General features: G+C 40.0%; 1 protein-coding gene across 4 annotated transcripts in view; it reads right to left on the bottom strand.

Moving 5' to 3' along the window:
- LOC135503295 (glycine receptor subunit alphaZ1-like) overlaps positions 1 to 16,833 on the bottom strand; it is a 69,793-nt gene that overhangs the window by 15,643 nt on the left and 37,317 nt on the right. For 3 of the 4 annotated variants that reach the window (XM_064796806.1, XM_064796809.1, XM_064796807.1), the window contains exon 2: positions 7,492 to 7,540. The gene's annotated coding sequence lies outside the window, so the exon portion shown is untranslated. Of the gene's footprint in view, positions 1 to 7,491; positions 7,541 to 12,116; positions 13,306 to 16,833 lie in introns of those variants that run through there. The other variant, XM_064796808.1, reaches the window with a different exon arrangement.

Raw genomic sequence — 16,833 nt, 5'->3', positions numbered from 1 at the left:
ATTTTTCGGACCAATTAGTAACTGAGCTGACCTTGCCAGGTTTGATTCAAGAAACTGATAGACATACGAGAATGACTCCCTTGCATGGTTGGTCTAACACGATCGATTACGATAACACAATCGATCAGACGGTCGTGCGTCTTCGAGAATTTCAGTATGCTAAGCTAATAGTGTCGTCTCCTGTAACACCACTCTACTAATCATTAGCTACCTTAAGTCGATACTTAAACACGAACATAAGAGAAAACTGTGATCGTTTCATATAAGATTTCGTGATCTGCTGAATTGATAGGTTTCGCACCGTCACGACCGCTACGTTCATTTGCCCGTGCCAGTTAAGGCCAATCGATCCCTCTGAAAGCTGTTTCGTTTGGTCACCGTATAAAGCTGAACTACATACACAAAACAAGAGCGTTCCATGTGGCAATAGTAAAAAATTCAAACGATCGAAAGGTCCTTCTGAATACGGCCTGAAACATGATAGACCTCCAATGCTTCGATGCGCTTGATTTCACAAACCAGCAAGCCACAGGATGATGCGGACAGTCGCGGAGAATTATTGGAGAGAAAAAATCAAAATCTTCTCCAGGGATTCGAACCCGGGAACTCGGGCTCAGAATACGAACGCTCTAACCGTCTGAGCTAGAGGCGCTTCTTGTGAGCTGCTGCCAGCAAATATATCTTATATGAATGGCGATTAGTTTCTCAAGTACATGTAATAGAAGAAGATACCAAGACAAAGGTGAACATTGCTAAGAACAAAACGTAGACTCCGCACACATAATCACGCACAGCAAAGAAAAAATGACTTTCTTCCAGCAGTTGCCAATTGGAAGCCACTCAAAGTTGTTGAACAAAGATTACACACAAATGTTTGCACAATCTATAAAGGCGTATAAAACGACAGGCATTTCAGGCAGCCCAGTGGCCTTGAGGATAAGAGTGTTGGCAAATAAAACCAGAGGTCTCGAGTTCGAGTCCTGATGAGAGGACCTTTTTTTTCGCCTTCCAGAATTCTCTGCGAAGGTCCGCATCGTCCCACGGCTTGCTGGTTTGCGAAATCAAGCGCATCGAAGCATCGGAGGTCTATCATGTTTCAGGCCGTCCAAGTCCAAATATTTTTTTCATTTGTTTTTTTCTGCTCAAAATGAAGAAATATGATCAGTTCCAAACATTTTTTGACTCTGAAATTTTTTCAGAATTTTGAACTTATGAATAAGTTCAACAGTTTTGGAGGGAAAACCTAATCATGCATTTTGCCCCCTGATTTTTAACTTCACTAACGCGACCATTCAACCTCGGTCCCATGAGTGGTCGTGTTACCGGAGTTCCACTATAATATATTCACAAAAGAAAACCACCCGGGATGCCAATTGCACTGTCAATAATTTCAATAATTCAAAGAAGGAAATTATTCATCCCTCCTAGTCTGATTGAACACATACCTCAAGAGTCACCACTTTTTTGTAGTTACGGAATAGTCCAAAATAGTGAATAATAATTAATGAACCAGGAGAAGAACAATAGAAATGTCTAAATATAATTGGCCTGTCAGCATAGTTCGCAAAGTGATTATAGAATTGCACAATGCTTATACGGTTATCAATTATTAAGGACAAATATCGATAGTTAATGAACATATTATTGTGCTAGTTCAAGGGTGTGCCTCCCAAAGCTTCATATGCATGCTGTGCACTATCTTGTAAGGCTAAGAACACATTCAATATAAGAAGTTCAATGACTGGTTTTGTATGAAGCAACACTTTGAGGGATTCGATACAAAACGCTCCCTTTATAGAAAACTAGAGTGGAGCTACTGTCGCAATCACTTCAGGAGAGCTATCAACGATTAAGAACCAATAATATGTAAATGTATTTTATTGACGACGGTTTTAGAAGAGGTCTTGATTCCTCATGTTATTACACACGCAAAAGTTTCCGTCCACGGATAGCTGATGGCCCATGAACGTTCCATCCATGGACGCCCATCCACGGATAGCTGATGGAGATTCTCCATCAGCTATCCGTGGACGGCCCATGGACGGAACGTTCATGATTAATCACCATCAGCTATCCGTGGACGGAAACTTTTGCCTGTGTACTTGGTTATCAAACATCAAAGTTGATTTACGACTATCATGTACATGAAGTCCGATGTCTGGACCTGTTGACACCACAGACTATTGTACTTCTTCAATTTTTAAGGGTTTAGAAACCTGCCTCTTGTTTCATGACTGACCAAGTTTATCACACTATCCTGGTCCTTCGAGAGAATAAGTAACTGTAACATTCGGCAACACAAAGATCCCATGGTATGTAGTTTGCTTCCCACTTTTGATGTAACACCCCTGCTGGCCTTTTTTACACTTGGACCAAGTCATGCGGTGACTTGGATACCTGAACACTGTTATTGGACGGAACTCAATTGCGCAATTGGTCATGTGACCCCGTAGACTTTACAATTCGATTCACGTTTTACCTTACTTTCGACAATCAGCGCGATTGTCTCAAGAGCTCTAACGGCAAAAGAGGAACTCGACGGGTGATCCAATTCGTAGTATTTGGATTGAAGAGAAGAATCCTTGGGCCTACTTCATTAAGCCAGATTGAAAGACTCTGGATAAGCTTTTACTTCCCGAATTGCAGCCTTTCAAGTCTCAAATTGTTTCTCGTCGGGTGATTATCTCTAGAGATTTAGTGGCAGAAAGAAGGGATTGCATGATGATTAGCTTTTGAAATAGCCGCATGAAAGTGTCGAGTTCACAAACAACGTAAATACAGTGCATTGTCCAAGGTGTTCTTCTTTATCCAGTCCTCGATACACAAAAAGTATCTTGGCAATTTATGGTGTAACTGAGGGTACGACAGCTCCGTCATTCCTGAGTGTAACACTTACATTTTAAGCATGTTATAATACTGACAGAACAAAAATTGTATATATTTTCTATTTACCACATGCCCCCCCCCCTTCCCAAGCACTCAATCTCCTTTCCTCAAAACCACATCCACATCAGCTAATTATTTCTATGTCGTGGCTGTCGTTTCCCGGCAGACATGGAATTAGTCACGTTCCGGACCCTGGTGTCGCAATCAAGCGGCGTTAAATCAACTGCAAGCACATACACGAGAATTAATAGGGAAACTTAATTTTGATCGATCCGAGTTTGGTCAATCTGATTTCTATGTTCTACCGTGGTTGCAGACATCATGATTGGATTACTGAGCCTGGGATTTGTAGAGGCAAGGAGACTGAATTATTGGGAGAATTTAGCCCAGGGGCATTTCCTGTCGCGTCTGAGTTTTAGGCCGATCGGCGATTCAGTCAAAGCAAAGCGGCAACTCGAAAAGTTGGTCATCTGGGCATTGCCAACTGTTTTGTGGCTACACACCATGAATCGCTGGTTGAAGTGCGAATGATTAATTAGGAAATTGGAAGGAGCTTAAAGGCGAGATTGGCGGGGAATGTAGCCAGAAGATAGCTCCGTCACGTCCACGCTTTTTGACAGTTCACTGAGTGGCTTAATGTTAAACGACAAGTCTGAGAGGTAGACATTTTGGTATTACCATCTGTTTTTGTATCGTTGATTACAGTGCACGCATCCGATTGAAGTAATATCGGAAGGATATGTACAGGGCTATTCAAGCCGGAGATATTATTTCCTATCACGTCAATGCATGTAGACAGTTCAGTGACCTAATTTGTCAGTGCGAAGCGACAAGTGGGAGAGTTTGTAATTTTGGTATTACCAACTGTTTGTGGCGGGCATGCATTGATTCAAATGCGAATCTTTCAGCCTGGAATATATAGGGTTCACGTTGTCATGTTCCACTTGTCACGAGTTACATACTGTCTTAGTCTTAATAAGCCGACGTGAGTGTGACAAGTGACATCGTGAATTCAATGTAGCCCGCTCTTTGGAAATAACTTACTCGTCGCGCATGAAATGTGTAGGGTGACACGTTACATGTCAAAACGTGCCGTGAAACATGATACTGGAATGACATGCTTGTCTGACTCTGCAGGATCGCCAGGGACAATTTAGGTCGGAGAGACTTTCTGCCACCTATGCGCACTGATGGAAAGTTCATCAACTTCAATTGATGCCAGGCGACAAATAAAGAAGTTCCTAATTTGAGTTTAGCAACACCGAGCTAATGGAATAATTAACCTTTTCGGCTGATCGAAAGCTCTGCGTATTAAATATAGATTTCTTAATTTTAATTCAACTTCGAATTACAGCCCATGGTGATGAATGTGCGCCATTAATAACGCGGTTCACTTTTCTCCTTAATAATGCATTGCTTTAATTTTTCAATCTAATTTTGTTAAAAAAAGAGCGCTTTGTCGTCATTCCAATATCTCAGATACGACAGCAAAGGCACAGATAAAGAGTTAAGGTATCCAGTTGATGTGTTTTTAACCCTTTCAAATAACCAAATTGTGATTTGCTTTAAAAAGGAACTTTGGTTGAGAAGACGGAACAAATGATTGGAGAATGTTTTGATTTACAGCAGCTTCCTTTTAAAGAACCAAACAGTTTGGGGGGGATTGAGTGAGGTAAGGATGGCAGCAAGCTGCTGATCACTGAATTGTTCAGTATCAGAATAAGGTTTTTTTGATGACATAGTCCACTTGGACATCTATTAGCTCCATAAACAGTACTGGGTGATTTGTAATGGAAAGTAGAAGGTGCCGAGGACACATGAGGGAACCTTACACAGCGTCGAAGAGAATCGAACGCGGGGACCTTAGAGATGACAGGTGTTGGTGTCTCCACTGCGCCGCTATGACCGTCCTGTATAGGGAGCTTAGCGTTACGATCTTTCGATAACCTACATCGTATTCAATAGTGATGATTGTAAGTGAATATCCCCAGCAGGTTTATAGAAATAATGATTGATGGAGTATAATTTTGACACGCTCTCCATCCACAATAAGATTTCACCAATGTTTTATCAACGATTATACTGTTCTAATTCGCTGTATACAGCAACTGGGACACCCACAATGCCCTTGCTAGCGACAGGTGCTCGTATTGAAAGGATAAGTCGCTTTAATATATAAAAGCCAAGTTAATGCTTCCAACATTTTTTCCTTGCAACATGTTCAACTCTATGGAATATGCTAAGTGTTGCAAATTAACTCTTTATAAGTTGGATAAAAGGCAAATATATATAACAAATCCTATCGATCACCCTACAAGGGAGAAGCTAAAATGAAATTTCGGATATGAGCAATAAGTTTATAATCTTACCACAGATTTCATCCTAATCATTGAGATGAAGAATAGCCATACAATTGCGCCAAATTGTTAAAACACGATATCCAATCTAGTCTGGCAAACGAAATGCTCCGATTCCAATATTGTTACACGCGAGAACCTACTCGTCGATCAATTGTGCCGCGTGAGAGAGGGCTAGTCTGTATGAGCAATCAATTGACCAATAATGGCCACCATCATGGTTGCAACTGCCGTAAATCGGCGCGGATTACCACCATCCGGCCAGATTACGACATTATCGTCTGAGACCTGATATATTTATTGCCGAAAATGACAGGGTAATTTAGGAGAGACATGTATTTCTCTAAATGAAGGCATTAGGGGCACTCCATGGTTAGTAATATCCCAGTATTTTATAGCATGGGCAAATTGCTTCTAATCTGTAGATCATAGGTTAGAGCAGGGAGCACTCAGATCGGAAGGAAACCTAACAGGCCAATTAAACGGTGAAGCATTGTCCCCATACTATACTGGTGGTAAAATACTCTAGTCTAGCTCACCTGATTTTGAATTCAACAGTTCGATTTCAAAAGATACTTTCAAATTACATCAAAAGTTCAAAACTCGAAGCAGTATTATATGCCATTGATTATTGAAAGAGTTGCAACCCCTTAATGAGCGTAAGACATTTAAATCTTGATTTGCAATGAGGTTTAAAGGCGTCAACCAGTCACGTGCGTACATGACCAATTTGACTAATTTATGTTTTTACGAGCTTGGATTTCCTGGAAAACAGTGGAATCCACTTTGCGGAATAGAACTGAGACAGGAGGATTTCGAAACGTTACCGAAACCACATACTCTCGGAAAACGTGGTCTGAACCGAGTTGTTGAAAACAAATCAGTCACCAACTTGGCGTTAACTTAAGCTTGGCCTTCGTCAAAAGGACTTACTAAATAATTGACATGGATATTGGTATGCCAAGTTTGAGGTAACCAGATGGACTTAGACTGAAGAGCACTTATCGTCAGCTAACGTTATTTATTGATTCGAAAAGAGACGGGCTTGTTTCAAAAGGAAAACGAATCCGGGGGATCCAGGTTGAACTATCTGAACTGCTCACCCCTGGCTATGGTATCCAAGATAGACATACACTTTAACTATGCACACATTATCTTTAACTTACAGATATTGATTCAAGAAAGATAGCTGTAAATTATGAAAATTCATTACATCCCATAGCTTTGATCACCTGAATATTTATCTTATCTTTGACCTTGTGCGTACTCATCCGGATCCGATTCTGCCGACAAAGGAAAGAATGCATTCCTAAGTTGAGGAGTAATAAAAGGTAGGAAGCGTAATAAGAGAAGGTCGAGTAATAAAAGGATCGCCAGCTGCCCCTAAGAAGTTAATTGAGGGCACGGTTCGGGCAAATACGTGGTTTTAGAGGCATGTGAAAGACGACAATAAATATCAACAACGCAGTTGATTGAGCTTTCGGCAGATATACGTGGTTCTCTGATGATAATGGTAACACTTAGCATGCAATGCATGCGGTGCAGGCATGCTAACGGTTTTATTCAGGCGAATCTTATGACTCATATCTCACCTTCTTTTGAGTTGCTAGACCTGCCTAATAGTTTATGAACTAACCGAGCAGGCATTAAATGCATTCTTGATGAGATTGCCCCAACATGCACCGCGCAGCCCAATGAATATTTCAGTGAGAAAATCAATCAACAAAGGCGATTGTTGTTAGAAGGATTATACACGGTCCATCAACATTACCAGAGATCAATAGCACTTATAAACACTAATAAGAGAGCCCCAGCACGATGTGATAGGGTATGGTACGTTGATAATAGAAATGGATGGAATTGATCGGCAGCCGATAGAGTTGCACTCTGCCCGTCATGCAGGATGAACTGTATGGAGACTGGGCGGAATTGAGGAGGGCGACTGATCAGTACATCCGACGAACATCATTGACTGTATGAGGTGAACGCCAAGAAGAAGAAGATGTTCTAAGCTACAGAATTGCCAGGTACCAGTGTAGCAGTGTTGAATGTCACCTCGGAGATGGTCCTTCCTCATGTTCCTTATCACATGGTGAATGGTTAAGGTGTGGTACGACAGAGGCCCATGACCTTCATTACAAAAGCGAGTGCATTGTAGAATTCTATGCCTCCGGGACACTGTCCTAGGGTATTTAAAACTGCTACCAGCGTTGGTCATAACGAAGACATATGACACAAGTTAACTCACCTAGTTTGTAGTTTTCAATCTCAAACTTTTTGACTTGTAAATTAAAATCCTGAAAAGAGATAAAGATTCAGATTCAGATAAAGATTCAGATCTAAGATAAAAGAATTAATCTTTGTGTTTTTTAGTTCCACGCATCTGGGTTTCTGAATCATACTCCTATGGGGCCATAAACCTGCAGAACAGCTCCCAGATTTGAAGCTATTTGCGTTCGCAGCTGAATATCAGTCTATCCGAGTATATTCCAATAAACCAGTATTACGCCCGACTCCCCTCCTAAATCATTGCCATCGCCGATACTGCACACCCTTTAAACCTCAGTAATAAACGACCATTGATAACCTGATTTATGTGATGATTACTCACTGATAGTGTATTCATTCCCCGAGCTGACACGACCTTATAACTGATGATATCATCAAGAACTATAGCCCAGACGCCCATCAAATAGGAATCCGGTTGTGTAGTGCCAAATGGTATTGGTAGGTTACTGATTATCATTTTACCGATGCCAATTGGGGATCATTTTCCATGTGACATCGGAGGTGATTCGATAAGCTCTTTTCTGCTAAACCTGGTTAATATAGAGTTCACGTTGTCACTTGTAACGTGTCACTGAACGCTACGAGTCATTTCCAATTGGCTGGCTGTACGGTACATATGATCCCCGATGTCGTGTCATCAAAGTCTGACTCTGGAATGTTAGTTAAAGCATACCTCCTCGTTTTAAAATGACAATGACGGAAAGAAACGAGATCCAAGGGGGTCGTGGTTGGTGGGAGGTGATAGCGAGCATCCTGCACTAGCATGCCATTCCAGTCGCATAAAAAAACTTGCATTTTTAGTCACAGCCTCACCCGAAATCCACCCCGTTGCCCCATTTGTTCGTTTTAAAAGTTTTTTGTATGGGTTTTTTAATTGGCTGATTACATAATGAAACTCTCATGCATTCTCATTCCTGCCATGATGCACACATAGAAAACAAGATATCTGATAATATCCTGAAAACCGCGTTGGAATTGGCGCATTAGTTTGAGAGATATTGAATGAAGAAGGTGTTGATATTAATATGATCAGGACTTTACTTAAATTGAGTAAGATCTTGACTAAATATCTTAGAAAAACCTCATCAGGATTTTCGACCAGGGACCAGTATTGATTCCTCGGTATTATATTAATCATAGTCACCAATTCGCATTCCTACATGATGCGTTCGTTTATACGGATCGGTGGCTAGTGATTAATTGCCATGCACGCATGACGAAATCAAATGGTTGTCAGGTAATCGGGAGGAAACAGTATTGAAGATTCATGTTAGTAACAGGAATTAATTGAAGATCCACCGGTTATATCAGAACCCAGTCTTCTAACTAGATACAGCACTCACACACTGCTGCTAGATATCAGAAAAAATGAGCAGAGCGGTCATGCCTACCATTTTGTATCAGTGCATGCATGTGCTCCAGACGCAAAAGGAAGCGCAATGATTGGTTGATAGGAGTTTAAAATAGTCGCCATTGCGAATAAATTGCCCACAACTGGGCCATTTTAAACACAGACACAGCCAGCCAGATGGGGGGGGGGGGGGGTCGATGTCCTTAGCTGAAGTGTATAACGCTAATAAAGGATGGTAATGTCTCGTTGAAAGAGCTCGGTCAATAATCACAAACATAGTTTTATTTTCTAGTGTTTTCAGAACTTGAACTCGGAGTTTTAGGTAGGATTAGGTAACCTTTGGATGCTGTCTACAAGGAAGGTTAACATGTTACCTTCAAAGATTAGTCACAGCACCGTAAACGTCAATGTAAGACACTATACAGCTTTTAGAAGGTAACTCAATCCGCACTACTGTTGAACTGATTAGAGGAAATTCTTGACAGCTCGAAATGAAAACAAACAGTATCCAATTGTACAAATAGAATTATAAAAACGATTCTGCCAAACCACCATTTATTCAAAAACTCGATGCCAACAAAATACATCAACAAAATCTTATGGAAATACCACCGAATGTGACGTTTCTTTACGAATCCAATATAAGAACCATAAGCTGATTGGCGGCGTTAGATCGATGCACGAGTGTAGCATATAAGACATTACACAGTGGGGGTATTACTCTTAATTCCAAATCCAATAGCTGTAAGTTAAGCTGCATCAATCATTTTAGATTCTTTGTTCTTATGCCGAAAGAAATGGTCCACCGTGGCAATCGCTACTAACTACTTCTAAAGAAAAGCAAATGGGAAAACAAAATTGCAAATTCTCTTACCATAAAAAGGTAAACTCACCAACAACAGATAGTGGAAATAGTCGAAAAATCAGTGAAAGACTCTGGTATACCGGGTTTTTTTCGGTTGTTCTCCAAATCTCAGTGTGTTCATACTATAGACAGTTAGAGAGAGCATAACGTTTTCGTTGTGGGAAACAGAAAAAAAGGATTTATCTATCTTAAAGGGGGGGGATACTCAAAAGTGCTTAATAGAATCTAGTCAAACAAGTTGTAGTCAACGTGTCTCGCTCTATAACATACGCACTTTGACATCGGCTCTGATATCCTTACTGTTAACTCATCTATAAGGTGGTTGACTTGGCCCCATCAGATCAAGTTCTATCCTGGTCGAAAACCCAAAGTGAAGTTGTCAAACTTGAAACCTTACAACAACGTTATAAGGAATGTAGAATGCGCTTATATACAAAGCTAAAGTTTGTACAAATCTTATCCAGTTTTCGACCTGGGTATAATGGATCGAGATAGATCTTGGTTAGATTCTACGTCCACACAACAGCCTAACTGACTTGGCGGAGGCAGTCTATCAGAACTTCTAGTTTTACTAAAAGGCAAGGATGCCAACCGAAGATAAGAGTTTAAATAAACGCAGCATTAATGCGTTCGGCTTTTCAACCAACTCCCGTAGGTCTGAAAAAACCATATGATTGATGAATGTTCCATGCATACTTCTTCTGACTTAAGTTGCTCTCGAAACGTTTCTTTACAAAAATCAACTATCTTGTGATGCAAATCATCACTAGCGCAGTAGGTTGGCAGTGGAAATGCCTAATAGGTCGCTTACATCATAAACATCCTCATTACCATACACGATGTTTACCACATAGATTGAGCATAACTTCAGATAATGACCACACGTTTGTTCATGCTGAATACAAGTACCTCGTCATTCAACCGAAAAATCATTACTTGTGAAAATTGAATACTTTCGTCAATTCGTTCTTTCTGACATTCTATCGGGGGAAATAAGAGCAGCCGGAGGCTGACCAAACAAGAATACTGATTTGTATACGTCTTGTACCCTTTCTGGGTGAATACAATTTATTTATAAGAAGATCGATCAGAAAATCGAATTATCATGTAGGGACATCATTATGTTATACGAGAGTTTCACTTGACATAACGAAATTGTTTACATTAAGAAGCAGATTTCATTATTTCGTTTTCACGACCAATACGACCATATTCTTGATCAAAATCTATTTCATGCTCTCTACACTACGCGAAAAAAGCCTGCAAATTGCTTGCAAGGTTTTGTATGAACTAATCGCTGATATGGCTAATGGGATCTGTTGTACAAAAAGAAAGAAGTGTCCATTGACGATTTTATTTGTTCTGTAGGGGATACAGGTGCACACTCATACTATATGCAACCAGTTGATACACTTTACATTTGTATAATCAAGTGTGTACATTCCTTAGCCGAGTAGAATTTATAACCCTAAATATAAAAGAGACGGTCAATGGACTTGTCATTCCTGTGATATAAGATAGTGTAATATTGGGTGATATGAATAAAGACTAGCAAATGCTTTTACTTTAATTTTGTACAGAAAGGCCTAGTGTAAATGTACATGGAGTTTTAGATAAAAGCATTTGCTAGTCTTTATTCATATCACCCATTGTCCGCTGTACACTCGCTCAGATACATTGTGATACATTGTTAGAAAATCCAAATATGAGAAGCTACTCCAGACAATGAATAATGATTTTGTTAGATTTGTTTAGTTTTACATTGCCACATTTGACAGAGGCCGCTATTGGCTGTCAATATTCTGTCATATATGAACCTTGACGGTGTAGTATAGTCAAATAAAGCACAAATGCTTACTCCTCTATCATGGTACGACAGGTTCAATTTTAGAGTTTGATCGATGCAACAATGCATTCAGCCAAAATGTCCTGTTAGCTGCTAAGTGTTTGTGAAGCACACTCACAACCATGATCAATACGCACTCAATGGGTGATATGAATAAAGATGAGCAAATCCTTTTACTTCAATTTTGTACAGGAAGGCCTAGTGTAAATGGACATAGTATTAGATAAAAGCATTTGCTAGTCTTTATTCCTATCACCCATTGAATAAGTTACACTTTGCTCAGTGAAAAGGAAAGCTAAGCTTGAATTATGAAAGTATGGAGTAAGATCGCAGTTATATCAGTTTAAGTTTTAACGTGTAACGTGTCACTGTCAACTTTAATGTGTGATATGAAGAACGAACAAGTCATTTCCAAAGAGCGAGCAACATTACGATTGACGATGTCACATTTCACTCTCACGTTGTGAATATACTGGTATGCATAGCGAGAGAAGGACCCTTTGAATAAATGGTAACACTCACCAGCGTTCAAATGATAATCATTCGATCATGTGATAATTCCAAAACTGTTCTCTGACGACGTTGGAGAATCAATATCCAAAAAGCAAAGTGCTAACTGTATTGTCAAAAGTTCTATACCTGGACGTCTCCTCCATCCACGAGGGTAAGAACCGTAACAGAATCCAATTATCTACGGAATGTTGATCCTTTTCTTCGTTTGTCCGGTGAACATACCAGACAAGTTGCCTCGCTTACTCCCTGCGCTTGTAACGAAGTAAACTTGTACTGCTGGTCAGTTTCCGCATACAATGCATACTGGGACATTGACCAATTTATAGATTTTAACTCTACAATATCGAGCTATGTGTTGAGGTGATGTTATTTAATTGATTTTATTGACCCTGCAACATGTGCATATAGAGAACCATTTGCTTAGCCTATTCTGAACCGAAATATTCGGATATGTGTGCAGTCTGGGTAAAACGAAAATTCAAGTTCGTGTAGCTGTAACAGATGTCACCCTTCTTATAAGGGGGTCCTTAAGATCTTGATGAATTAATACCTCAGCACCACGTTCTGCATCATGATAGAGACATTTTCACTCCAATCTGCCGTGAAGTCTTGTCATGACAAACAGATTTTCGGATTTGGTTCAGCGCCTAACAACCTTCTGAGATAAAAAGTAGGTTTCAGCCTGATTTCCATGGTCATGGTCATTTAACGGAAGCGGCGAAACAAAGAAGTTTCTTTCGTATTGATTACCTTCGTCGCAAATAACTTAAATGCGGAAAAAGACACAACCGGATGGCTACAGGTTGATTTAAACGGGGATTTTCATGATTAATAGAGATATTCCTCGACGATCCAGTGACACCAACGTACCGTCCTTCGCCATAATAATAGTATTTTCAAAAGCGATAGTTACTGGCATCCGATATGTTTTGTGGAAGTTCCAAAAAAGTGGCATAAATTCAGGAAGAGGTAGATATTGAAATACAACCGGTTTCCCTCGCTTCTTGCTTTTCTTTGTAAAGGCAATCAATATAATTGTGGTCATTTCATAGACAGCAATATGATGTATACGCAATCGCCCTATTGTCGTTTTCTGGGTATAGTCGCTTCTTTCTGTGAAGAGCAAGATGCACTTATGATTTTTGATATGAACAATTACATCATGAGTGGCAGTGATGTGAATTTGAAATTTAGTGTTTCCGGAAATGTTCATGTACACATCCAGCTCTCTTCCGGATTTGGTTCAGCGCCTTACAACCTTCTGAGATAAAGAGTAGGTTTCAGCCTGATTTCCATGGTCATGGTCATTTAACGGAAGCGGCGAAACAAAGAAGTTTCTTTCGTATTGATTACCTTCGTCGCAAATAACTTAAATGCGCGCGGACAAAGACACAACCAGACGGCTACAGGTTGATGTGAACGGGGATTTTCATGATTAATAGTGATCTTCCTTGACGATCCAGTGACACCAACGTACCGTCCTTCGCCATAATAAACATATTTTCACGAGTGATGGTTACTGGCATCCGATATGTTTTGTGGAAGTTCCAAAAAAGTGGCATAAATTCAGGAAGAGGTAGATATTCAATTACAACCGGTTTCCCTCGCTTCGAGCTTTTCTTTGTAAAGGCAATCAATATAATTGTGGTCATTTCATAGACAGCAATATTATGTATACGCAATGGCCCTATTGTCATTTTCTGGGTATAATTGCTTCTTTCTGTGTAGAGCAAGATGCACTTGTCATGTTTTATATTTACAATTACATCATGAGTGGCAGTGATGTGAATTTTAAATATAGTGTATGCATGAATGTTCATGTACACATCCAGCTCTCTTCCGTATTTGTTCACATAGTTGATCTCCTGATCTCTCCCTTTCTCTTCAACAACAGTAAAAACACCAAACACTACAAGTTTGGCTCGATTCCTCCTGATGGAGTAGACGACAAAGGCTTGGTCAGAATAATCGGGTCGAGCAAGTCGGTATATTTTTTGAAATTTCCCTTTTCCTTGCTGACTTGGTTGTTCTACCGAATAATAACCAGTGACTTTCCTCTTTTGAAAGTCAATCACACAGAGTGAATGAAAGTCCACTAAGTTGCCATTGATTACGTTAAAGGCAAAAAACTTTCTAGAAATCGAGAATAGTTTCTGTGTGTCGTAGCGGTCCCCTTTCGTTACCAAAACATGAAAGCCTGTGCGGTGACGATGAAAATCTACCAAAATGAACCCATTTGTCAAGCTGTTGTACAGTACCTGACATGCTGAATTTCGATGTAAAAACCTCGGCCGAATTTTGACCTCTTTGTACCTCATCCGCTTTATCGCTTTCCCTAGAAAATGTTTTAAGTGTTAAAATACCTTGGTTGAAAACAAAATGTGAAATTTAATTAAACCTATATGGTTTCTTATACGTCCTGAATGATAGTATGCTGTTCAAGATTTAAAACACTGTACTTTTGGTGTCAAACGACAACTGTTGTGACGTTTCGGATCGACGGAAGGAAATCGAGAAAAAAGTATCAATTTATCATTCAGAAGAATGTGGGGAGACACTAAAAAGCGGTCAAAACCCTTTATATTGGAGAGATCCGTGTTAGGGGTAAAATGATGCCCCCGCTGCTGTCTGTAGTATGTAACTTCAAACACGATATGTTTTCAGTTTTGCAGACAGCCTCGCTGCGTCAAGATAAGTACCAACTTTGCTTGCCATTCTAGTCATTGACATTATTTCAAGCCGGAAAATGCTATGTCTCTAACAAATATTTTTCGACCAAAGGCTTGAAATGCAATATGACAACTTTCTTTGAATATTTGGAATAAAAACCCCACAAAAAGTCCCTACCCCCCACCCCCCCGATGATGCTGTGTTGTCAACCAATAGTGAAACTTTTGTGGGTATCCATGCAATTTACCAAGCAGAAGGCTTATACCTTGGCTGGGCAGTTATAAAGTTGTCTCACCTTGCTCCTGCAGCTATAAAATGATGAAGGACTCTAATCATTCCGATCACAGATTGTCCATTGATTTCGTTTTAAGTTATCTTAACTCTTAACAAGATAAACAACCTGGAACAAATAAAAATCATTTCGCCTACACTTTTGGAAGACAAAAGTAGGTGAAGCGATTCATGCTCCAATAAATCTAACATGTCTAATACGGATTCCATGGATGGTACAATGATGTGCCAATGGTAGATACGACTATGTCGTTTCATCCATGGATCTTTAATAAAGATTCAACATCGATCCATGGATGGAACACTTGATGATTAATCACCGTCACAGATCCATGGATGGAACACTTGATGATTAATCACCGTCACAGATCCATGGATGGACACTTTTGCCGTGCAGAGGTTAACATCCAGCTTCGTACAATATCCCATTCGGGGCTGCGACAAGAGCATTTTCGACTGCTAAACATTTGTATATGAATGAAATCAGGCAGCTTAGAAAACAAACACTGCCTTTATGAATCAGAGTCTCGCCGACTGCGAGTTCGACTCGGTGACCCATTGACCGCCAGCAGATCAGAGGCCCCAAAGCTGCTAGACCACTCTACAGCGACTTAATGTTGTGAGGGTGCGACAAACAATGATATTACCTTCTTTACCCACACTCTTTCCCCCTTGACACGCGATTCACCTTTCCTCCGACAAGGCGACCACGTCATAAACCTACAAAAGTGTTGTGCCTTCCTCATTCGAAGGTTAAAACCGGCGAAACCTTCATACCTCGCACAATGCATGGAACAATCCAAACGGGATCGTGTCCAATGTGACGCTCCATATCGAAAGAAAATGATATCGTCTATGACTGCAACTGTAGTAAAAGTAATAGATACGTTTGGACAATTCGTTTCAGAATATGTAAAGGCCATAAGATTTGGATAGAAAATAAAATAGTAACGCTTGAAAAATCTAAAATATTTATTGCTTCGACAACTTGCAGAGCTGAATTTATCATTCATATCCATGATAATTTCAATCAATCCGTTATTCAGCCAACTGTAAAACGACCGCTATATCAATCACTAAGCCCCTTAAGTTTAACTCTTTGCGACCACTTTCCGCCGACGCCAAATAACTAGCCAGGCGACCAAACCTGGAATGCCAAGGTGAGATAGCCAATCAGCCTGTTGACCTACTTGTGGCTACCCAATTTGGTCAACTGACTAATGAAATTGAATAATTGGATAATTGAATAGTTGACAACGCATTCGGTCGATCACAAATAATGCTATCAAGTAACACAAAATATGGATCAATTTATCACATATCACATGGACCAACTGCATATCACTCAACTCGGCCATTAACACATTTCGTTCTTCGTTGATCTTGCGTAGCCCGTCCAATTCGCTGGCGTCTCAAGCGTCTCATTTAGAATAGTGAATATATATTACGGTTCTATAACTCATCGCTCACCTTGTCGCATTTGAACTGCATCCATTGTTTTGTTTTTATTGCAGGACAGAATAGTACTTATATGATCAGTCCATTGTCTTTTATCCTGGCGTACTCTTTTAGCTGCATCGATTTTATTGATTATGACAATCAATAAAATCGATGACAAGATTCGTGAATTTGAAAAAATCCACATAACATAAACCGTACCTCAGTTCAGTACAGTATGTCACCTATCTAATTTACATCAGTAGGCAAGTCACAACCGAGGCTGGACCGAGAAGTTGATTAAGCGGAATGGGAATTTCATAACAAA

This window comes from Lineus longissimus, chromosome 19, assembly GCF_910592395.1.
Source record: "Lineus longissimus chromosome 19, tnLinLong1.2, whole genome shotgun sequence".
Lineage (NCBI taxonomy): Eukaryota > Metazoa > Nemertea > Pilidiophora > Heteronemertea > Lineidae > Lineus > Lineus longissimus.
The sequence above is the reverse complement of the archived record's forward strand: the minus strand, read 5'-3'. Positions and strand labels throughout refer to the sequence as shown.